At 44.7% G+C, this 23624-nt stretch overlaps 1 long non-coding RNA gene and 1 other non-coding gene across 2 annotated transcripts; one reads left to right on the top strand and one right to left on the bottom strand.

Moving 5' to 3' along the window:
* On the top strand, positions 1–23624 carry LOC115497121 (uncharacterized). Its single transcript, XR_012058137.1, has 3 exons — positions 1–178; positions 2684–2831; positions 21423–23624. It is a non-coding gene; the product is annotated as an uncharacterized lncRNA (long non-coding RNA).
* Positions 11633–11724, bottom strand: MIR1669 (microRNA mir-1669). The gene has a single exon (NR_128405.1). It is a non-coding gene; the product is annotated as a microRNA mir-1669 (primary transcript).

The raw sequence follows: 23624 nt of genomic DNA, 5'->3' as shown, positions 1-23624 counted from the left end.
GGTTGTTGTCATATTTCTGAGACCAGAAGGCATCGTTAAGTCCTCTGGGGTCTTGATGTCTCTTCTAAGACAATGTTACGCATTCTAAGATACATGCTCCGCTTGCAATTGAATAAGCTGATGGCTGATTGGAATTGCATACATGAGGCAAAGCCACAGAGATCACAGAGAACTGCAGGTAAGGCCCCGGATCTGAAATGAACACCTGCTAGCAAAGCAGAAACCCAAGGGACTGGGGACTGGTGCCACAGCTGCCATCTGTATCCTCTGCCCGTCCCCAGCAGGGACCCCCACCTGGGCATCAGGAAGGTGCAGAGGGCTCAGTTTGCCTGACAAAGCTGCTGAAGTGCTGCTGTTCCCTGCTAACATACCCATAGCTGGAGGTGGTGTTTGTATAACCACGACCTGCTTGCTTCGTTTCCACATGGTTTGTACACAGGGCACGGAGCTGAGTGGACCAGAAGTGAGAAGCGTGGTTTGACTGTATTGTTCCTGATTATACTAAGATTTTTCTCTGTTTCCTTTATTATTATATCTTTATTCTGTCTTCTCACCCATTTATCTCTCCATAGCCTAGAGCTGGTAGCTCCTCATTGCTCCTGTTTATTCTATTTATTTAGTTAGCTTGTCTCACTAAGATTCAGTGAGAACACTGTTCTGCAAAGCACAGGGTTCCACATGACCAAAAGAGTCATTCAAGGGAGTCTGCTTGACACTCCCCGTCTGCAATCAAAAGGAAAAATGAGCATAGGGAAGCATATTTGATATATAGTTATGGGCAAATTTAAGTAGCTCTTAACACTCCTATCAGATTCTCATGAGCAAATGATAGCATAGACCTGTCTGCTGTCCTGCTAAAATCACTTACTGTCGAGTGTAAAATACCTACTTGCACAGTATCAGCATGTTTAGAACTAGTGCTGTTTTGTAAAGTGATGATAGTGATTTACTTTGTATTATTCAATTTAAAAAGAAATAGAGTTAAGCACTGCTTAGGAAATACAGCAGAGCCCGCCTATGAAATATGTATTTTCAAATCTCTTACTTGTTGTTATTGATGGTGATTCAATTCCATCATGAATTGCATTTCTAGTTTATATTCAGGACTGTTTTGGTTGGGAATAAGACAGTGCCAGGTTCTGCGGCCTTGGCTTTGTCAGCACTTGCAGCTTTGAACTCAGCTCTGTTCCAGCGATGTCCTGCCCTCTTACCTCATTGAGTTCAGCCCTCAGAAGCTCATGGGTTCTGTGGAGACAGATTTGAGAGGCTCCAGCTCATTTTTGTGAGCTGTTAGGTGACTCCCAGCTCCTGCTGCTGCTGAGCCAGCTGGTTGCTTTGGAAGATCAAGCCTTAGGAGACCACTTCTTCTCTGGCTGTAAATGTCCCTTTAGTGTTTCCTCCAAAACACCCTTAGCAAGATGCTGTTAGGATTTAGATGATGAAGGGTTAATAGTGTCAGTGCAGAGCTCAAGCAGTTAAATAGACACAGATCAAAATACTCCAGTGTCTAGAGGGATATGTCTAAATGAACACTGCAAGGTTGGCAGGCCTCCAAATTAGCATAGCTTAAAGAATTCAAAGTACATTTAATTGGATCCTTCTAATCCCTTTTCCCTTAGAATGAGCATTTTAACAGTTTAATTCCCCCGCATCCCTTACTCCAGTGGCCCATCTAAAATAAATACTGTGAACTATAAAAGGCCTAGAGAAGTTCTTGCTGAAGCTAGTGGCAGCAGGATGGAGCCCTCAACAGTCCACTCATTCAGATGGGATGTTTGGAATTGCAGAGGGTATCAGGACTAAGCTTGGCACCCAACAGGTTCAGCTGCTGCCTGCACAAGGAGCTTCAGGGGCTGTGTTGGGATGGCGTTGGCAGCTGTGGAATGGGTGGTTACAGGATAGGAGCTGGAGGCAGCACAGGGGGCTGTGTCCAGGTGCCCAGGGAGTCCCTTGGGTGCCAGGTCAAGGAGGTGACAGCTGGGCAGGGGAAGGTGCCCCACTGTTTGCCAGAGCAAGACAAGGGAAGAGTGCATGAGAACCACCAGCCAGGACACTGCTTTTAATGTATTTAATTCACTTTAATCCACTTTAATTACTAGTTAGTAAGTGAACTGACTGGCTGTTTGTGATGACGTTTTTACTGCCTTTAATGGCCCTTGTTCAGTGTTTGGCACCTGACATGGATTATAAGATCCCTGGGGCAGAGAAACACTGGGAAACCCTTCCTGAGGAAAGCCTGGACAACAGCTCTATTGGGTTTAACCTGGTCTTCTCAGTAGGTAGATCAAACCAGAATTTTATTTTCCAGGAATCTGCAGTCTTTTGAATGTGAAACTGGATACTAGTAAAATGTCAGCCCTCATCCTGCCAGAGGGACCACGGTGTTCATACAGTGCTGAATGAGGCTTGCTGCAGTTACAGGATCCTTAATGTAGATATCCCATGACATGGTAAAACATGAATAACCAGCTCCCCAACAGCAAGGGCCCTAGTAAAAGCAGTCTTCAAAGCTGCTCAGCCCCTGTGCCAAAACCAGACTGGGTGATTTATCATCTAGCCTAATGTCAAATAGATTGAAGTTTGAGCTCTCGAAGTACTGTGAAATGTCATTATTAGTTAATTTTTAGGGAAACAATTACAAAACTGTTTGATTTTTTTACATGGATACAATTGTCTCCTTCAGCTGTTGTGCAACTTTAGACTACATTGTCACCTGCTTCTTCGGCCACCTAGCTAAAGAAGACAAGAAGACTCTCAGAGGTAGAGATATTTCACAGGATGGACAGAGATCGCTTCACTTCATGTAGAAGAACCCAGAAGTTCTACAGCAGGTGAATTCACAGTCTTTTCTATGGGGTATTACTATATTTCTGAATTCTTCTGGGTTTTGGTGTACTTAACACCAGGTAGCAGTGGCTATTTAGTGACAGAACAAGTCTTCCCACTCTGGGATGCAACCCTGAGTAGCTTCAGCTGTGTTCTCATGACAACCAAGGACTGAAGTTATTTTTTGTCGCCCTGAAAGTGTAGGCTCTGTACTTGCCTGTGCAGCATCTTACAACTGGGTGTTTCATTTTTGCTGATGAAAAGATGTATGTGAGATCATCAATACATTTCTATAGACAAATGTGAAGAAAAGTCTCTAAAGTATTTTAGGAGGAAGAAGAACAAATTTTGGAATTGAACTACATAATTTGGTAATGAAATGTGTAAATGGAATGTCTGTATGCTGTCAAGTTTAAATATTTTATTTTGCAGTAAATGATTCACTGGGATTTTTTCCTATTAAAGGTAAATACAATAGAAATTAAATCTCATGCTTCTGAAAAGGAAGTGGCCTCTGTAGTGCTTCGGAGAGATTGCCCCTTCTCAACTCCCTCAGGTTTTCACAGCTCAAGTGCATTACAGAAAGACCAAGATGTTCATAGCCACAGATCTCCATGTTTGCTCCATGCCATATGCCCCTAAATTCTCATTAAACTATTTGAAATTGCTTATTTACAGGAATCTAATGCAGTGGCAGAGCTGCCATTTAAAGAGGTGTGTTTCACAGGTCATGAGGCTTTTAATGAAGACAGAAATTAACTAAATGCAAATGATGCATGTGGTCATTTGTGTTTCTCTGCTAGCTGGGTGTCATTTGTAAAAAGCCTGGCATACAGTCACCAGTTGCTATTGGCATTTGCTTGCTGTTCTAATTGACGGTGAAAAGGAACTAATGGTAGCTAATACAATCCTGGCACTATATTCCGAGAATATTAATGGTGTTTATTATTGACAACGTTACCAGAATAGGATGATTCCCTTGTCATATTACAGGTTCTTATGTTTTACACGCCTGACAGGGGTTTCCTGGAAGCAGCAGTCAGTGACTGGGGCTGTTGAATTGCTCCACACCGCACCTCACGTGCAGTGACTGAAGGGGCAGAGCAGCAGGCTGGGCTCTGGGCTGCCGTCCATTTGTGGCAATCCTGATGTAATACTTTGTCTGTTAATATGCAGTAATCTTTCATTTTACAGCGTATGACTAGGCAGCGATCTGTCTTTATTAACTTCAGATTCTGCGGAATACGTTATATTTATTTTCAATGCAGGCTTTCACATACTCTTTTAAATATTAATGGCTGGTCTCCAGCAGTCAGCATAAATATGATTTGCATTAGCACTAGAAATATCATATTGAGTGCCTTTGATGTCAACTATTCAGGGTACTAATATCTGACATCATCTCCCGAGGTCACTGACAGCTTTGACCTTTATTCTCATGCACAGTTTCTGTAGTCTCAGAAGCTCTTTTGAATTGATTTGAAATTTTGACTCTTCCCTTTATGAGGCAGTAAAATTGATAATTATTCAGATGGGAACTGAGCACTGAGCGAAAAATCAATTCCACCCGCTCTCTGCTGCGTCTAAAATTACTTCTGAGTCTGCTGGACTGAACGGATGGCCAAGGTAAAAGCAGCAGGCAGGAATAGTGGAGAGGATTAGCTGGACGAAACTAATAGCCTAAAGGGATGGCTTTGGAGATGAGGGACTGTGTCGGTTGGGGGTTATTATTAGCAATGATGGGACTCATTGATCATATGTTTACATCAGGTTTCCATTGGGTTATAAATCAGCCCTGAATAGAAGCGGAACCCAGGGCCTGGTGTGCTACCGGGGGCACGGCGTATTAGATTATTCTCACTTTCACACTTGGATGAAAAGTGAGACATTGATTATTCATTGGCTGGCCATTAAACACTGGGTTTATAGACAATTTGACTATCATGGAAGCTAATGAACAAGATTGTTGCTTCCTAACCAGTGGTTTCAGTTTTCAGGACATCTGTTTGGTCTCAGTAATGCATAACCCTGTTAAGGAGCGGGTCACAGACGCTTAACGGTGCTGAAAATCTGCGGCCTGCAGGCAAACCGTGCTCCACTTTGGGGGTTTGGCAGCCCGGTACCTGCACCGCTGCCGCGCTCCCTGCACGGTTCCCGGCCGGGACTCGGGGTGCCGTGAGGCTCCGGCGGCAGCCGGGCAATGACCCGGCCCCGTTCGGGCCCGCAGCGCCGCGTGTGCCCCGGGCCAGCGGGGAACTCGGGCAGCGCCGGCCCCGCGCCCCCGCCCGGCACGGCCCGGCCCGGCATGGCACGGCTCGGCACGGCCCGGCCTGGCACGGCTCGGCATGGCACGGCCCGGCCCGGCCCGCCACGGCACGGCATGACCCGGCACGGCACGGCACGGCACGGCCCGGCCTGGCTCGGTACGGCCCGCCACGGCTCGGCTCGGCCCGGCACGGCACGGCACGGCCCAGCCCGGGGCCGAGCAGCCGCCTCGCCGGAGGAGAAGGTGGCGGGCGGTAGGCGCGGGCCGGGCCCGCGGGCGGCGGGAGGGGCTGGCGCTGGGCGGGGGCGGCTCTGCGAACCGGGGGCGGCTCTGCGAACCGGGGCCCTCCCGCAGCAGGAACCACCGCCCGCCCGCCCGCGAGTGCGGGTGTCCCGCTGTCCTACGGGCAGCGTCCCTGCTCCCTGCGGTATCGCTAGCGGCAGCGGCAGCGGCAGCGGCAGCAGAGCAGCAGCAGCAGCAGCAGAGCAGCAGCAGAGCAGCAGCAGCAGCAGCAGCAGCAGCAGCAGAGCAGCAGCAGCACCATCCCCATCACCCCGCGCTGCCAGCGGGGCGGTCGCGGGGCGGTCACGGACAGCGCGGTGTGACCGCGCCTGAGGCGCTCACGGCCCGGCCCCGAGCAGCGGAGCTGTGCGATCGCCCCCCTCCTTCCCACCTTGCTCCCTCACGTGTGCCCCGCAGCAGCTCGGGGCTTTAATTTGGTGACTGTACAAAGAGGGAGCAATAGAGACCATGGTCGTGAAACGGCTCCGTAATGCTCAGGGGCAAGTTTCGGCATCCCTGGGAAACTCGGCAGGAGCTGCTGGCTCTGGCTGGGTTTTGCCGTGTCCGGGATCGAAGCCCCGGGCGAGCAGCTCTAGCTCTCCGACTACAGACACCCACTCGGTGAGGGGATCTTACCAGCCACACCGAATTAATGTGGGAAGTAATTTCAGATATATGGGTAGAACACGGTATTAAGTTTACTGCACTCAACTATTGATTTTATGTTCTGTTCTAAGCATTTTGATAAATAATTTTTTAAAGCTCCTACTTTACTGTTTTTCTCAGATTGAGACTTGAAGCCTCTGCTGCTTCACTTTATAAAGGAAAGTGTAATTTTTGATCTTAAGAAGCTACCTTTACCTTCTGCTAATGCTGATCTTGCTAAACTCTACACATTAGGCTGTTAGCTCCATTTTTGTGTAGTAAAATACAATTCCTTTTAGTGCTTTCCAAAAATTGATGAGTTTCGTAGCATCTTTCACCTGCAGTTCTAACAAATATTAATGAATAAGGCACGATAGGTAAAGAATTCCTGCTTGCATCTCCAAAATGATTCTGTGCTGGGTGCAGAGAGGATAAATGGCTGGTTGATTGAATAGAACCAGGATTTCAGTGGCATTCCAGTGTTCACTTTCTTTCCTGGGTGTTTCCTGGCCAGGGATGTAAAGTACAGGGAGGCCAAGTGAGGGACAGCAGTGGCCAGTGATTACTTGCTGCGCATCATTTTCAGAAAGATCATGTGGACAGTGAGCTGGGTTTTTGATGAGACTGAGCACTGCAGCAGTGTTGGGCTCCCCTGGCCATTGGCAGGGCTGCTCCACGTCTCAGCCCGGGTGGGCCCCAGCACCCAGAGAGGTGCTTTGGGTCCAGGTCTGTAGGATGAGGCTGCGCCCGAGCTGAGCCCTTCGAGGGTTCGGCATTTCAGGGGGCAGCAGGTGGGCAGTGCTGGAGGAGGGCACCATCAGCAGAGACATGAGAAGAGCCAGCATTACTTGTCAGAGGAGGAGCTGGTGGAATACAAGGGCTGGAGAGGGACCTCTGGGACAGGAGTGTTGCAGTAGGTAAGAGAGAAGGTCTGCAGGTGGATAAAGACCAGAGTCAGAAGCCCGGAGCCAGGATGGGATGAGAGGTGCTGGGGAGGAGGAGGGGATGATGTCCTGGGGAACTTGCCCAGGCTGCCCAGTGGGGCAGAGTGTGACCAAGGACCCAGTGATGGGAGGCACCAAGTGAAGGAGCATGACAGGCACTGCCTGGAAAGTGGAAACAAGGTAGTAGAGGTGCCAGTAGCAATAAAAAATCAAGTGACATTACTACAGCAAGAAATTATTATAAATTGCGACTTTCCTTTTTCCTGTTTATATAGTGAAATAAGTGATGTTTTTGTTTTTCAGATAAGGCTCATTGTCTTATACAGCTAGTGTGGAGTTATGCAGAGTAATGGAGATAAAAACCTGCAGTGGAACTGTGTTTATAGCACGTGCTTCATAAAACCAGGCAGCAGCACTTGCACATAAGCACATCACAAAGAAATCTAATTAGCACTAGCAAGAGGGTTCTGGTGCAAGGTGTTGAGTGCCTAAGACCCTCACTCATATTTGTGAGCATATACATCATCTTAAGAGCAGATCAAACCCACAGGTGTGATTGTTCATAGGCTTAAAATCCAATGTGTTTAAAAGCTCAGCTGAATTAGGATGAGGGTGCTCAGCTTTTGCTGGCTCAAGGCTTGAAAGTTTTGATATAATAGTGAGAAGGATTTTCCCTGGGACATCTCTTTCAGCCTCTTAGCCCAATTTAAAAATGTTATCCAATACTACCATAACTTACTTTATTAATTGAAAGGGATGGTGATATACCAGCTGTAGCCGAGCCAGCAGAGATTTGGGTGGCTAAGCAACAGAAAAAGCACCATGTTGAGTGAGCCAAAATTCAGTCTCCAAGTCATTTACTTTAACCAGTGACAATACATTTAGACTCCAGTGTTTCAATTTGATTGATGGTTTAATATCATATATAATCTTTTTAATGAAGGAACCCATTTAAATATGTTAACATTTGCACTAGTAGTCTCCCATGTACATAACTGCATTTAATCATTACTCTGATTGTTTTTGTGGTTGTGTAATTTGCATCAGCAAAATAACTATGTCAAAACTGTGTTATATTAATGAAAGCTACAGTTGCTTCTCTTTTATACATGCTTCTTACTGTTCATGTATAAAAATGGCAGCAATCCCAGCCCCAAGTATATTGCTAAATGTATAGTTATCACTATGTGTGCTGTCAATTAAGAAACGAAAAAATTAATGAGCTTAGTGTCTTTTCTAATTCTGCTTTGTTTAAAGCCTCATTGTGATTCGTTATCATGTGAACTGAGTAATTTAATTTTAAGACTTTTAATGTTAAATTCATCATCATTAGTGATGTATCTGAAGATTTCACGGGCTTAATAATGGCGCTAAATCAAATTGGGAATCCCCTCTTAATCTTGCAAGCTGCGCTGGGGTTGGCAGCAGCAGTTTTGGGCTGGGGAGCAGCCCGTTCCGCCCGGAGCTGCCGTGTCCCGGCCCGGGAGGAGCCGGGGCTCCGCACGCCGGAGAGGTGTCGGCGCCGCAGGGCCCCGGGCGAGGCAGCTGCTCCGTGTCTGCTTTTGTTTATCCCTCGCTGCTTTGTGTAGCCTTTAGGCCAGCACATGAAACAATCGTTCTACAGGGTCAGCTGCTGGTCAGAAGCAAAGCAAGAAAAGGCTTTGCCTTAAAACGCCTCAGCCATCATTTCAGTGCAGCTGGCACCTGCTACTGGTGCGCAGCGGGAGGGTTAGGGGTCAAAGAGGCAGTTGTTCTAAACTCAGTGATGGCTTAAAGGGACTTGTAGATTAATCTGCTTTATTAACTTCTGTATATTAGATAACTATTGCAGTGAATGACAGTCCGTCTCTCTGAATAAGTCCCTTCACCTCATTCTCTTTTAAATTGGCTTTTGAGTAATGAATATTAAATAGAATACATTTCAGGGTAATTAAGTGGAAACATTAGGATGATGTTGTTTTACAATCATATCTATAAGTTTCTTGTGTATTTATCTTACAATATTACTATTCATTGCTTTTTGCTAGCAGAACAAAAAGCATAAATGTTTCAATTAAACGAGAGCAACTGGCTGTATTTCTCACTAAACTCGTGTCTTTGTGCTGTATAAGTATTTTCAAAAAGCAAATAAGTTTAGGGATAAGTATAAAAATGTTTTATTCCTTGTTTACTCCCTACAATGTAATACTTTACTTGGAAATGTTCAATTTCTGCTGGCTGTGGTTCTGTTATGATAATAAACACTAAGAGGTGCTGGTTTGGGGAAGGTCAAAAAATATCACTGTTCCATAGAATCTAACTAGTGATATGAATAGCACCAATAATTTTGTAAAGTTCACACTATAATTCAAAATCCAGTTAGAAGTGATGCTTGCAGTCTGGAAAGAAAGCAATATCTTCACAAAATGGATAGGGAAAGGTAACAATCCATTCTGTGATCTGCTACTGGCAGATTTGCCGCGTGAGTGATGAAACTCGCTCTCTGTGAATGAACTCCCTCCTCCATTTGGAAAAAAAAAAAAAAAGTAAATGTAAAATTCTAGAATAGCTGCAGCTTACAAGGATGTTAATTGCTGTTGGATCTGATGGCAGCAGCTGAGATCGTGCTGGTGTGGAAGTCCAGGGTTGGATGAGGTAGTTCCTGGGCATCCTGACTCGGAGTCAGAGCAGAGACATGTGCAGGTGAGGGAGCTGGTTTGTGCCTAAACTCTGTAGTGACTGGCAGACACCAAGTATGTGTCCTTAACCTTAACGTGTGTCCTTAACACTTAACCTCGGCAGATGTCTGATTTTCAGGACTCTGGAACTGAACTTCAAAATACACATTTTTCATGGGCTAATGCTGTTTGTTTTGTATGATTGCGATCCTGAGAGATATTTGTGTGCATAAGCTGTCTTCTGAAATCACGGTATCCAGCTAGATTTTATTCCTTTGGTGCTTACTCGTTTGGAGTTTTTACTGAGAATTGAGATTCTTGTGTATTTGCATGTTTCCAGGAAGCTTCACAGCTTTAAAATAAAATACAATTTAAAAAAATATCACAATGGTTTGATGAGATCTCAGAATGCTGTTGCCTTCTCTCAGCTTAGCCCAGCATTGTCTAGGTAAGCTGAGTTTAACTTGAGTAAATCCTCCCAGTGCTTTGCTGTGCACATCAGATGAGAGATTTGAGTGGCTGGAAGAGCACCACACACAAAGGGCTGCAACAACACGGGGTTTGACCTCTCAGTAGAACCATGTTTCTGAATTCATAAGTCGTTTTCCTTTAAAAAAAAAAAAAGAAATAGAAAAAAAATTAAAAATGAAGTGTGTGCAGTCATTCTTTAAAATATTTTTAGCGTGACAAGTAATCTTCCATTGATACTTAAAAGTCCATCTGCACAAATTCAGGCAGAATGTTAGAGAGATGCAATATCTATTGAAATGCTGAGTGTCAAACTGCCAGGGTAATGTATTTAGTATGAAATATAATATTCAGTGCATTTTGTTGTGATGACTGCATGAAATAGCGTGTGCTCTTAGCCTTTGTTGTTGTTGTTGTGAAAGATGATATTCACTGCCAAGTGTTGGTGGCTGCTCAGGACACAGGAGCAATCTGCTTATTACCAGCTTTATCATCTGTCTTTGTGTTTATTTGCAAAAGCTTTGGTTACAGTTCAGTTCATCAGGATAACAAAAACACCTTTAATTGTTCCATAGAAGAAATTAGAATCAATTTACGAACAGTTTGAAAACAGAAGAAGCTTGCAATCAGTTAGGCAATGGTTATTAATACCCGTTTTAGGATTTTAAGTTGTGTGCTGGTCCAGTGCTCTGCTTGAGCCAGTGGAGGGGGTCACTGTGCCCTCCAGACCATCCTGGCACAGTGGTCACAGCCGAGCTGCTGCCTTTCTCTCACTCTCATTTCCTTCAAGGGCTGGTTTAAAGGCCACCCTGCCTCTTGTCCCTGCTGGTCATCTCCATATCAATTGATATGGGTAAAATAATTACCCCGGTGCTAATTGTCTCTGATTATTGATGCTGTGTGGGGGAAGCCTCTGGCTCTGCTCCTGGCAGGTGTCCATGGGGCTAAGCCTGCTCTGAGCCCACTCTGAGTGCTCTGAGCCCGCTCTGAGCCCACTCTGAGTGCTCTGAGCCCTCTCTGAGCCTGCTCTGAGCCCGCTCTGAGCCCACTCTGAGTGCTCTGAGCCCTCTCTGAGCCTGCTCTGAGCCCGCTCTGAGCCCACTCTGAGTGCTCTGAGCCCACTCTGAGTGCTCTGAGCCCTCTCTGAGCCTGCTCTGAGCCCGCTCTGAGCCCACTCTGAGTGCTCTGAGCCCACTCTGAGTGCTCTGAGCCCACTCTGAGCCCGCTCTGAGTGCTCTGAGTCCACTCTGAGCACTCTGAGCCCGCTCTGAGCCCGCTCTGAGCACTCTGAGCCCACTCTGAGCCCACTCTGAGTGCTCTTAGCCCACTCTGAGCGCTCTGAGCGCTCTGAGCCCGCTATGAGCCTGCTCTGAGCCCACCCTAAGCCCAATCTGAGCCCACCCTGAGCCCACTCTGAGCGCTCTGTGCCTGCTCTGAGCCTGCTCTGAGCCCTCTCTGAGCCCACTCTGAGCCCACTCTGAGCCCACTCTGAGCGCTCTGAGCCCGCTCTGAGCCCGCTCTGAGCCCACTCTGAGCCCACCCTGAGCCCACTCTGAGCGCTCTGTGCCTGCTCTGAGCCCACTCTGAGCCCACCCTGAGCCCACTCTGAACCTGCTCTGAGCCTGCTCTGAGCCCGCTCTGAGCCCACTCTGAGCCCACTCTGAGCGCTCTGAGCCTGCTCTGAGCCTGCTCTGAGCCCGCTCTGAGCCCACTCTGAGCGCTCTGAGCCCGCTCTGAGCCCGCTATGAGTGCTCTGAGTCCACTCTGAGCCCGCTCTGAGCCCACTATGAGTGCTCTGAGCCCACTCTGAGCGCTCTGAGCCCACTCTGAGCGCTCTGAGCCCACTCTGAGCCCACTCTGAGCGCTCTGAGCCTGCTCTGAGCCTGCTCTGAGCCCACCCTAAGCCCAATCTGAGCCCACCCTGAGCCCAGCCTGAGCCCGTTATGAGCCCATGCTGAGCCTGCCCTGAGCCCTTACTGGAAGGTGTTGGAGTAGGTGACATTGATGTTCTCTCCTCCCAAGAGGATTAAACAATGTGTAACTAATCACTGGGGTGGAGATGTTTGTAGGAGACCCCAGCTTCATCCTGTGTCACTTCTCAGGCAAGAGCGCTGCTGTCTGGGCAGGGCAGAGAGAGGCTCTTAGTATGGGGACTGTAAAAGATGCTTAAGGATCCTCAGAGGTGAGCCCGTGCTAGAAAGCCCTGAGCATCTCTGCTTCTTCATGCTGCTAAAAGCAGAGAGGAATGGGTATTACATTTTTTTGTGAGGTCTTTAAAGAGCTCAACCTTCTGGCACATCAGACCATCCTGAAATCTGTGTTACCAATTATGGCAGGTTGTGCATTCCACAGGTCCCAGTTAATCACAGTCCTGTCATCTTTAAAAACAGCTGTAGCATCATATAGTTACAGCCACTTGTTTAGAAATGGCTGAATCTTAAATAAGCAGCTTAGATTAATATATAATGACAGTCAAGTAGCTGTAACTTAAGATCTCTGCATGCTACCAGCTAAAAAATGCAGATTAAGGATTGATGTCACACTCTTAAATTATTCCAGCCTAAGGTGGAATAACTTGCTGTCTAACAGGGAGCACAGATGGATAGGCAGGAAGAAGCTGTGCAGATACATGAGTTTGTAAACATCTGTCAGCTACAGCAGATAGCCAAATACAAAATCTTGCACTTCAGGCAGCTCATGAGCATGTGACATTTAACAGAGGGTTTACATGAAATTCAGCACAGGAGCAAGTCAACACACCCTGGAAGGTAATAATTAATGAAATATATCCCCTCCTCCATTCTGAAGGAGGAGGGATTTCATTCATCAGGCGTTGTCAGTACTGCTGTTGTTAACTGTTCTTCTTCCAGAATTTGATGAAGCAAAACTGCTCCACCCTGTGAGAGTCAGTGCTTTCCTATGGGGGAGTCTACACTGGCCAGCTGGCATCACCTCTGCAGCCCTGACGAATGTCAGCCTCCCCAGGAGCACGGTCTCCCCTGACAGAGATGGACCCAGTTCTGATGGGTGAGACTGGATGTGTGATAGTCCTTCTTGGAAAAATTTCAGATGCAACTGCAATTTGAAAATAACATATTCTGTCATGTAGGAATGGGGTCCCAGACAATTCCTGTTTGAGAACCCGCTGGGGCAGGGCAGAGCTGTGTTGTGAGCAGCTCGTGTGCAGACTGTAGCTGCTGCCCCAGCAGTACCCAGCAGTGCTGTGCTGACTCCCTGGCATTGCACGAACCTCTGCTTTGTAATGCCAGCAATGCCCTGGAAGGCAGCTCACTGCTGGCTAAAGGTGGGGAATTAGGAGGGGAAGCTTTGGAAGGAGCTCTCTGCACTCCTGCTCTGGGTTATTGTGCTATTAAAGTGAGATTCAGAGCACAATGGCTCTGGTGGACATAGCAGGGGCTAAACCTGTCCTGAGGGTGTCCAAAGAGTGTGCTTATGCTTACAGGCAAAGTCAGCTCTGACCTAAGTTCACACACTCTTCTTTTAGGACATTTCTGCTGGCTCGTGACTTGGATCTGCTTTGGCCAGTTCTGAAGATGCGTTGGGAAATGCAGAGCTCCACATTCCCTGTAGCTGCTCCTTTTTCACACCCCCCTTTTGGACACTGGGAGAATGGGAGTCTCCCAGCAGGATGTAAAACTGATGGCAATACCCTGTGAGAGACACACTCGGAGAATATTTCAGTCCATCAGCTGCTGGCATATTCTTGTTCATGGTGTGCAGTGTATCTCCCAGATGCCTTGTCCTGACACCAGGATTGGGTTTTTTCTCAGCCATTTGCACTTAATTCTCATAAAAGCAGGCAAAAAGAGCAGTGCCTGTTGAACTGCTGCAAACAGAGGTACAGGATTGGATCTCTCACACTTTTTAGCTTCAACTATTGAATCCTGAAATTTTAGTTACTAATGTTTATTTAAATATATATACTGGAAATATGCATAAAGAGGGTGAAATGCTACATAGTCTAAACAGAATCTGGAGGAATCTGGTCTGGTGGGGGTGAGGGATGGGGAATGCCAGGCTTGGCCTGAGGACAGTGTGGAAGGTTTTGGGAAGGGCTCTGGATCCATTGCCTGAGCTCATTGACTGCCTGTGTTTCCTGCCTGATGCCTCTTCTGCCTCTCCCTCCCTCCCTCCTTCCACAACACCTCCCTGCTTCCTGTACATGTCATGGAAATTGGCAGCAGGATGGGAGGGATCTGGGGAAGGAAAAGGAAGGAAATATAAAAGTCATAAGGGAGGGGAGCTGCAGTGTCACCAGATCCCCATGCTGCTCTGGACAACTTGATAACATTCTGCCTTGGACTAATGTGGTTTCATCATGCAGGGGGAAAGGCACGTGGTTCTTAAACTCTTATATATTACAAAGCTGAGCTGATGTGCTGTTTCTGACACTTAAATATTTTTAGTTCAGGAATAATGGGCTTATTCTTCTTTCAAGATAAATAAATGCTTTATTTTCTGCATTTCATCTGGAAATTTTAGCTTTGAACATGAAGAATACCAATATTAAAGCCAAGCTTTCTAGTAAATAAATATTTTTAAAAACAGATTAAAATTTAAAGTATTTAATAATCCTGGAGTATTGAAATCTTCCTAGTGTTATTAGTAAATTATTATCTATTTACTGATAGAGGAAGAATTGGTGATGAAAGAACTGAGAATTCCAAAGGACATTTAAATTATTAATCACAGCTCTTAAATTAAGAGCAGACTCTCCAAAGCTGGAGCTTTATAAACCTACCAAATTTTATATGCTAAACAATGAAAATAAAAAGTGAATTTTCAGATCTGAATGGAAACAATGAGTGCTATTAGCAGCCAAGTATTTTGTCAAAATCCATGCATGTTCCTGATCCTTCTAAATCCTTTGTAAAGGAATACTCATACTGCTTTATCTGGTGTTAATGTAATGTTCTTTTTGCTAAAATGTGATTTGTTGCAGCAGAGTAAAAGATCCATCCCAACATATGGGAAAGAGAAGTGAGTTAAAGGACTTGTAGTGGTGCAAATGTTCTGCTGATAATCTGGCAGAGCAAAGCAGCCTTTGCAATGGAAGGGCAGCTTCTCTTCCAGCTTCCTTGATTTATAACTTTAAAAATGCTTCTGTCCCAACAGCTGGCTTTGTTTCAAGCTATGAAGATGAAAACCTAGTGAGGAATGAATTATAAGAAGTCATAATTATTCTTCATGTTTAGAAAACAAGACCCTATTTGTGCTTGTGCAGAGGTTTAGAATAGTCTGCTCTGGTTCCAAAGCAGCATGGAACAGTTTTTGTCCTGTGAGTAATGGAGCACAGTTTGCATGATACATAACTGTGAAGTCAAGTGAAGAACTGGCCTTTCCCACGCCAGACCATGTGTTCCTACCTGGATGCTGAAATGATTTGTGGATCTCTGTGTTCCAGGTGATTTGTAGTGCTAGGATCCATCTTTTTCATTTAGTGAAACATGCTGTTTGACTTTGCCTTGGCCAGTTATTACAGGCTAGTTTGCAGTGTGGCAGCTCTCTAGAGACCCTGTTCACAGCTGCTCATTGGCCTACAAGAAAGAATTTAATGATTTTCTACTTCCTCTCTGTTTGGTTTTAGGGTGTGGATATTTTATAAATGTGAGTCAGACTATTTACTGGTGACATTTTACAAATTTTCTCTCTGTTTAATCTCTAAATAATGTTTTTAGGTTTGTAATGTTGTGGCCCTTGGCATTTGGGACTAACATATCTCAGAGCATTTTATCTTTAAATGGATTCCATCGTTATTTTGTAATTTCTCTGTACAAGAATGGTGCCAATCCCTAAGATAAGCCTTACCCTTCCCAGCTAGACATGCCAGAGGTACAGGAGTAGAGGTGAACAAGCAGAGGGCTCAGAGTCAGAGCATTCTGGGGCTCCAGGGGTGTGCCAGCCAACAGGCAAAGTGAATTGTGCAGCGTCTGCCCAGGCGCCAAGCAAAACCTACGTGTGTGAGGTGCTGGATCTCAGTGTTTGTAGAGCTGAGAAGTGGCTGTATCCCTGCTGTGGAGCTCTGTAAAGCAAGTTTCAGAATGAACTAAAATGTCAAAACTCTGAGGCTGTGTTTGTGACTGTGGTGGAAAGGGTACAGCTTTAAAGACCTTTTGCTGTAATCACAGTTGCCTTGGTTGAAGCAGGGAGTGTTCCTCTGCAGTCCTGGCAGTGTCGCACACAGAGAAAGGTGGATGTGAGAAAGCCAGAATCTTGAAGAGCAGCCTGGGTTTTTTCTCAAACTCATACAGATTGCTGGGCACAATGTTGCTCTCTGGAAATGGTGTGACAATAGGAAAAATCCTGGAGGGAACTTCAAAGCCTGTACCTCAAATTAACTCCGCTCTAAATGTCAGTTCATATTTCAGGTTTTATTCAACTTTGGCTTTAGAGATGAGCTTTGGAATTTTATTTTTTTTTTAATTTTCTTCACCTGGTAGAAATATTTGTTTGGAAGAAGGACTTTTGTAATACTGGGTTCATATAGGAAACATCAGTGATTTCAGCAGGATTAGTAAAGGTTTCATGCATTTTTCCTTTTCAGCACATCACACAGCTTAACAGCAGCATCCATATTCATGTAAACTGAATTTTCTTTCAGGTGATGTCAGTCCTAATGAACACCATCATCTTTGGAGACTGAAAAAACCAATGGTCAGTGTCAAGACTGCTGCTTGGACTCACACTTCTTAATGAGAAAGTGAATGTTTAGGAAATTCCACCAGATCACATGCCAAAATAGTAAAAATAATTAGTTCCAATTGCCCATCTCTGTCCCTGGGCCCTTGCTGCATTATGGTCACATTAGGAATGAAGAGTCGATTTCAGCTTATGCACTCTTTAAGTACCTCGCAGATTGTTCACAGAGGTTGAGTGGCTCCATTTTAATGAAAAATCCTCTCAAACTTTTACCCCAACTTTTACACCCAACCTCAGATCATGCAAGGATATAATTAGCCTTTTCCTAATAAACTTTGTTTTCACATTTCCAGAATTAAGCAGAAGTTATGCAAACTCATCAGGCTTTTAGATAGAAAGATGAAACAACAACACCGTGAAAATCACATCGGAAAAATTGCTTCCTAGAAAAACAGTTAATCAATTTCTTTCTCTGAATGGTTTCCCAGGAACAACTGGCTTTGGGGGGTATTATCTGAGTGCTCACACTTGACTACTGGCATTGATTGCAATTTGGGTTGTGTGCATCTGTGTCAGACTCTGTAAACCAGGAAACAGGCTGCAATTTGCCCTTTCTATAAAATCTGAAACTGTGAATTTGGATGTGCCCATCACATTTCCCTGGTGACTTACCAGTGATGTTGTTGTCTGGGATGGGAGCCCTCTGAGGGAGTGCCTGTGCTTTGATCCAAATGTGTGCATTTTTTGTGTGGCGAGGGGTTGTTTCCAAGAATATTGACCTGTTGTCTGTGCCTTTCTGCAGAGCTGGCTCTAACTTTATTCTGAATTGCTTTATCTCCTGGGCAGTCGCAAGCCTCAGTGTATTACTGCTTTGGAGAATGAATTGTCTATACAATAAGAGGGCGCTGGAAAAAAAATCAGACACTAAGATTAGCAGCAACTGCATACATTAAAATTCAAACTGAAACCCCAGCCATGGAAGGAAACTAATAGAAGAAGAAAATATATCAAGAAGAGAAGCGCTGTCTCATCATTCACCTGTGCTGAAGGATCCAATTTTAGCCATATCCAACAGCAATGTCATTCATCTTCTTGGTGTGTTACTGTGATTTAAATCCAAGCTCTATAAGAGAGAGCAGTTCTTTTAAAATGATTGAGAGGGAATAAGGGTAAATTCAGTGTTTAGGAAAACTTTATGACATCACAATATTATACTTTACAGATGGAAGCAATATTTTCTACTTTGGAAGGAAAACTAATCATTTTCTATCTGCTCTGAGTCACTGCATCATTATAAAAGTGGGATATAAGTAGTTTTGTGCATTCCCAATCTTGTTCAAGACGACACTTTTGTTTATATAATGCTTCTGATTTATAGCGCTTAAGGATTAGCCTGACTACATATTAATTATATGGTTTTGATGCTTCAATATAAGAAGAAATTAAATATTTCACTTGAAGATAAAACCATGGAGCTGTAAATCATAAGGAATAAATTTGTGACTGTCAGAATATTCTTTCTACTGAAATTATACTAGTTCTAATGATTATGTGTTTTGCTTAGCAGACATGGATATGTATAAGCACCTTTACTTAGGAACAAGTCTTATATTTCTTTTGGAAGGGTGACGAACAGGAAATAGGATTTGCAATATTTGTATTGCCCTTTTTGCATGAAGGTTATTTATTTCACTTTGAGAAAAAGTAGGACACACTCTTACATATAACTGTAAGAGTCATCTTTGCTTGGCTCATTCCAGTGCACTGCTGATTTATTTATTGGGAATGGGTTCCTTTACTTCAGGTGGGGTCTCTGTCTCTGCAGTTCTTGGGAAAAGGCAAGCATGCAAGTTACCAGGTTTTACTGCTTGTTCCATTCTTCTTTTATTTTAACGAGATCTTCTTTGCCCATAATTGGTGTCAAAGGGAAGGCAGCATGTTTACTCAGGGTCTCAGAAAAATTTGGATCAATACCTGCCCGCACCAATAGGGCTAGTTATGCCAAAATGGGAATCATGCCCACAGTGCACCCTACAGCAGCACCACGCTCCTGAGGCAGCAGGAGCTTAGTATGGACTGGTGTGATTACAAACCCCAGGGCTCAGAACAGCTCCATGGTGCTGGTACACGGATGCCATGGGATGCTGTGATCAGGAAGGGGATGCAGAGATGTTATTCTTTGCTGTTACCTGTAGATGCTGTTAATGCTTTCCATTGTGGGGTTGAATGAAGTTCTTAGAGTGCCTCTTTGCTAAAAATAACTTGTGGACACTGGCCAAGGTCTCAGGGTTGTGGCCTCCTCTAGTCTGGATTTCGTGTTGGTCACTGTGTTTGATGTTTGGGGATTGGCGTTTGAAGTTTGGTGGTTTTTTGGTGTTTGGGGTTTGGTGTTTGTTTGGTGTTTGGGGTTTGGGTATGCAGTTTGGTGCAGGCAGGTCCTGCATCCTTCACACCTGCTCCCAGGGGATGTTCAGAGTGGTTTGAGTGTTCCAGGACTCAGCTGTGATCAGCTGACGCCTCTGCTCCCAGTGCTGCTGCAGGAGCAGCAAAAATGGCATCACAGGGAGTTAGTGGTGTGAGGGAACTCTGCTGGGGGCATGAAATTTGCCAAGGAGACATGAAAACAAAAACTCCCTCCACAGCTGTGGAGTCGTCAGGGCTTAGGCCTAGTGTTACAGTTTATTACTTTTTCTTTCACCATCCCATATTTTTTCCCATGTACAGGACAACAGTAATTTTGATGATAATGATGTATGTTTCATTTGGGATTTGTTTAAGATTTAAACAGGTTTAAACCTTTTAAAGGTTTTTTAAAAACCTGGCAAACAAATCCCAGACTTCCCAGACTTGACTTCTGTGCTTTCTGACACTGTGTGACACCCTACAGGTTACATTAACTTCAAAAGTCTACTAAATTTTGCATACTAAAAGCTGATTCTCAGCCTGCCTTTAACATGTTCTCTTGTTACACACCTGAAATTTGTGGAATACAGGCAATATTCCTGTGGAGTCCAATATCAGACTGCTCAGGAACCTTGTCAGGTATGTGGACACAGGTTCATCAGAATGGTTCATTTTCCTCTGAATAATTGTCTGTATAAGAGCTTATCCCAGGGATGTGCTGATGCCCAGGGCCATGACTGAGGCTGTGACTGACACAGCCAATGTAATAAAGGCTGAACAGGGTTATTTGACTTGCTTGGCTGTGGTAGCAGCATTACAGTCCCCTCCTCTTCCGTATTGCTAAGCTAAACCAACATTCTTGTGGGATGCTAAAAAGTTCTGCTTTTAGTAGCCTCTAGCTGTGCCAGAATATGATGGTAATAGAAATACAGGAAGTGATGCAGATGACTGAGCTTCTCAAGAGCCCACAGCAGAGGACCCAAACTGGCACCACCCTGAAAAGGCTTGAAAAGTATTCGAGGATGCTGCTGCCACCTCTCCAGGGTGTGTTGGAACTGGTTAGGGGCCAACACCCACTGCTGGCCCCACTTCACCCCTGCCCTGGTGGCTGTTAGTTTTTCTGTGAAGCAGGGGGCTCCTTTTAACTGCAAATGTTTAAAACTGAGCAGAAATCAATTTCCATTAGTAAGGAAATAAGCACAAACATTAAAAAATAGGAATAGAATCAAGAATAACTTGCTAATTGCATCCTGTACCTCCACACAAGCCCCAGCTCACCACACTGCTTCCAGACATCCCCGTGCAGTGGAGGCAGGCAGGATTATTGCCTCTGATCCAGCAAAGAGACCTTTGCCTAGATCCCATCCGTTTGCAGGCACCTGTCCCCACAGTCTTGTGCAGGAAGGAGCCCTCAGGAGCTGTTTTGGGGAGTCTTTATTAGCTTGGCTGTTTTGAGCCAGCAAAGCCTGACACAATCACAGCAAAGAGCATGGAGGCAACAGACAAAGAACAGTTGAAAAACTCTAAATGTGGAGTGCAGACACATCTGATATTTTAAATCATTTCTGTGTGGGTTCTGGATTGTTTTGGTATTTGGGTTTTTAAAAAATAGAATCACAGAATGGTTTGGGTTGGAAGGGACCTTAAAGATGAGCCAGCTCCAGCCTCGTTGCTGTGGGCAGGAGCACCTGTCAGGAGACCAAATACACAATTTGGGTTGGGACAAAGGGAATTAAGCTGCTCATTCCAGGTGAGGAGCTCATGTTTGGGCTGCATGCAGGCTCTGGGGGTGTCCTTCAGTCTCGGGTGATGTCACCAGACACATTTCACGTCCTGCCCCGCAGGTGGTGAGCTGCTGGGGGGTTTGTGTGCTTGTGCTGTGCCAGATGGGTCTGGTGTCACCTTTCAGCAGGCCAGGCTGGGCTCTGACACCTGTCCGGAGGGGGGAAGGTGGGGCTGGCCTCGATGGCACATCCCAAGGAGCCCTTTACTGGAGGCTGGGGAGGAAGGACATTTCTGAGCCACATGAGACGGAAAGGTTCTGTCTGCAGTCATTTCTCTGCTGGCTCTCAAATGTTTCACACATTGCTACGCCCAGACTGACATGTTACAGAACTGGCTCTTGAGGGCACCTGGTGATTCTGTTGGTGAGTCTTCCTGTGGTTTTCCCTCAATTTAATACACATTATAGCTATTATTTTTACCTCCTCTCACAATGTATGTCCCATGTCAGGTCTCCTTTAACCAAATGTTTGGTGTTTGCTTTTCCAGGTCACTCAGAGCCTGCTGGAGAGATGTGGCCAAAGCTCTGCACTGCAGAGGGGCCTCCAATCCCAAGGGCGTGGATATGGTTTGACAAGGGCTTTGGAAACAGAGGACTGACCATACCATCTTGGAAGGCACTGGGACCCTGTTATATTGTTAGAGAGATTTTTTTTTTTTTTACCCTTGTGAAAACTATTTTTAAGATATTTTCTGCATTTTTCTATCTCTAGACTAAATGTAAGAATTTATAATACTGAAATCAGTGGAAAACCAGCCTTAGTTTGAAGAATGTTTCCAGCCTTTCTCATAAAAATTTATAATCCTGTTGTTTTAGCTTTATTAAACAGTGTAAAAACAGTGTATAACCAGAGAAAAAAAGGATATGCGTTCCTTCTGAATTCATGTCAGTTAATGACTCTCAGTTCTGTACATAATAGTAAATAGAATCTCATCAGTTCAAACCTCCAAGCTCATTCTTGAGGACGTATTTTTTTGAAAAGGAGATGAAAGCCAGTACAAACTTTATATGACACCTTTTCAAACTAATAAAATTACTATTTTTATACAAAATGTTCTATATTTCTTTGCAGCACAGATGGTTAATGACAATGAGGACTGCAAAGAAGGCTGAAAATAAGCATTTAGAGGCTACAAGTATAGCAGGAAAATTGAATGTTGCAAAGAGTGAAATAAGAGATGATGGAGCAAGACTTAGTGAAGTACTGATGGTGTTATTTCTCAAGTACACATTTTCCAGGTCTTTAGAAACAGGGAAAAAGGAACCACAGAAGAAAATGAAGGTTAAAACCCTTTACAAGGAATAAAGTTTATCCAAAACTGCAGAAAAAAGAAAGAGACACTGGGAGCAGTGGGTATCCTATGCTGGGCAGGAGGGGCTCTACTGGTTGGGGGCGTGCAAAATGAATTGAAGGAAGATCTAATAAAAATCAGATCTGCTTAAGCCATAACTCAGTTTATTATGTGGAAAAGCTATTATGTACAATTACAAACTTGCTTGGGGATTGAGTTGGGTTTTCCATTATTTACCTAAGGAAAAAAAATTCACATATTTGTCATGTTTGCTGACATTTGTGAATTCAATAACATTTCACCACTTCTTAGATAAGAATGGGCATTATTAATTGTGGCCGACAAGAAGAAAAAGTTCACACCTGTATTTCTTACAGGGCTTTTCCAGTTTTCGTCTTTGCAATTATTACAATTCTGCACATTTTCAAATGGCAGAAAGTACATCTGGAAGGAAGATGTTTTGTCAGTTTGCTGTTCACATTTGAGCTCAGCTCAAGAACGGATTTCAGCCAAAGGCTCTGAGCTACAGGAATGCTGAGCACCTGAGGAGCAATCCATCGGGGTAAAGTGATGCATGGAGGCTACAGAAATCCATGGAGGTTAAAATCCATGGAAGCTACAGTAATCCATGGAGACTACAAAAACCCATGCATCACGTATAATGCCTTATGCATTTTTTGAAAAGACATAATTGCCTTAAGGGCTTTGGAAATTTTTTCTCCTTTAAAAATAGTGGAAACAATAGAATGGGAAATGTCAATGGGAGATGCTGCTCAGAGCCCAAGTAATTTCCTCACAAAGAACCAACATGAGCCTGTCTAGTAATGCAAAGAGTTGGGGACTGTAAAATAGGGCTGGTTCTCCCCCAGATGTGTTTTATATCCTCAGAGAGCAACGCATGGCCTGCTGAGGTTCAGGTGAGCGTCCGTCCCTGTGTGAGTCTGAGCAAAGCCTGGAGCTTGCCCTGGCTGGGGCAGGCACGGGCAGCACTGGGCTGAGCACACTTCGAATACTGGGCCCTGCTTGCAAAGGAGGCTGTGAAGAGCTCAGCCCCAGCACATGCACACCTTACAGAGTAATTCCTTGGCTTCATTAATGTTTTATTGCACAACGAGTTTACGATGACAGCAAACCTCTCAAACTGCAGCGGGATAACACGCTTCCTCACCGTATTAAAAAATAATGTTGGTATAGGTTTTATGTACCAGGGTATAGACTGCTGTTAAGAGGCACTGCTTTGACAAAATTCTTTTTGAGGTTTACAGAAAGCATAATAAAATATGTAAGTTACATTTCTACAAACAAAAGCTATAACATAAGTTATTTATAAGCATGAGATACAAATGGTATCACAATAAATAAACCTTAATGGATACCTGTGGCATCCATCCTAATGTA

Source organism: Taeniopygia guttata, chromosome 13 (genome assembly GCF_048771995.1).
Source record: "Taeniopygia guttata chromosome 13, bTaeGut7.mat, whole genome shotgun sequence".
Lineage (NCBI taxonomy): Eukaryota > Metazoa > Chordata > Aves > Passeriformes > Estrildidae > Taeniopygia > Taeniopygia guttata.
This window is presented reverse-complemented; position numbering and strand designations above follow the sequence as displayed.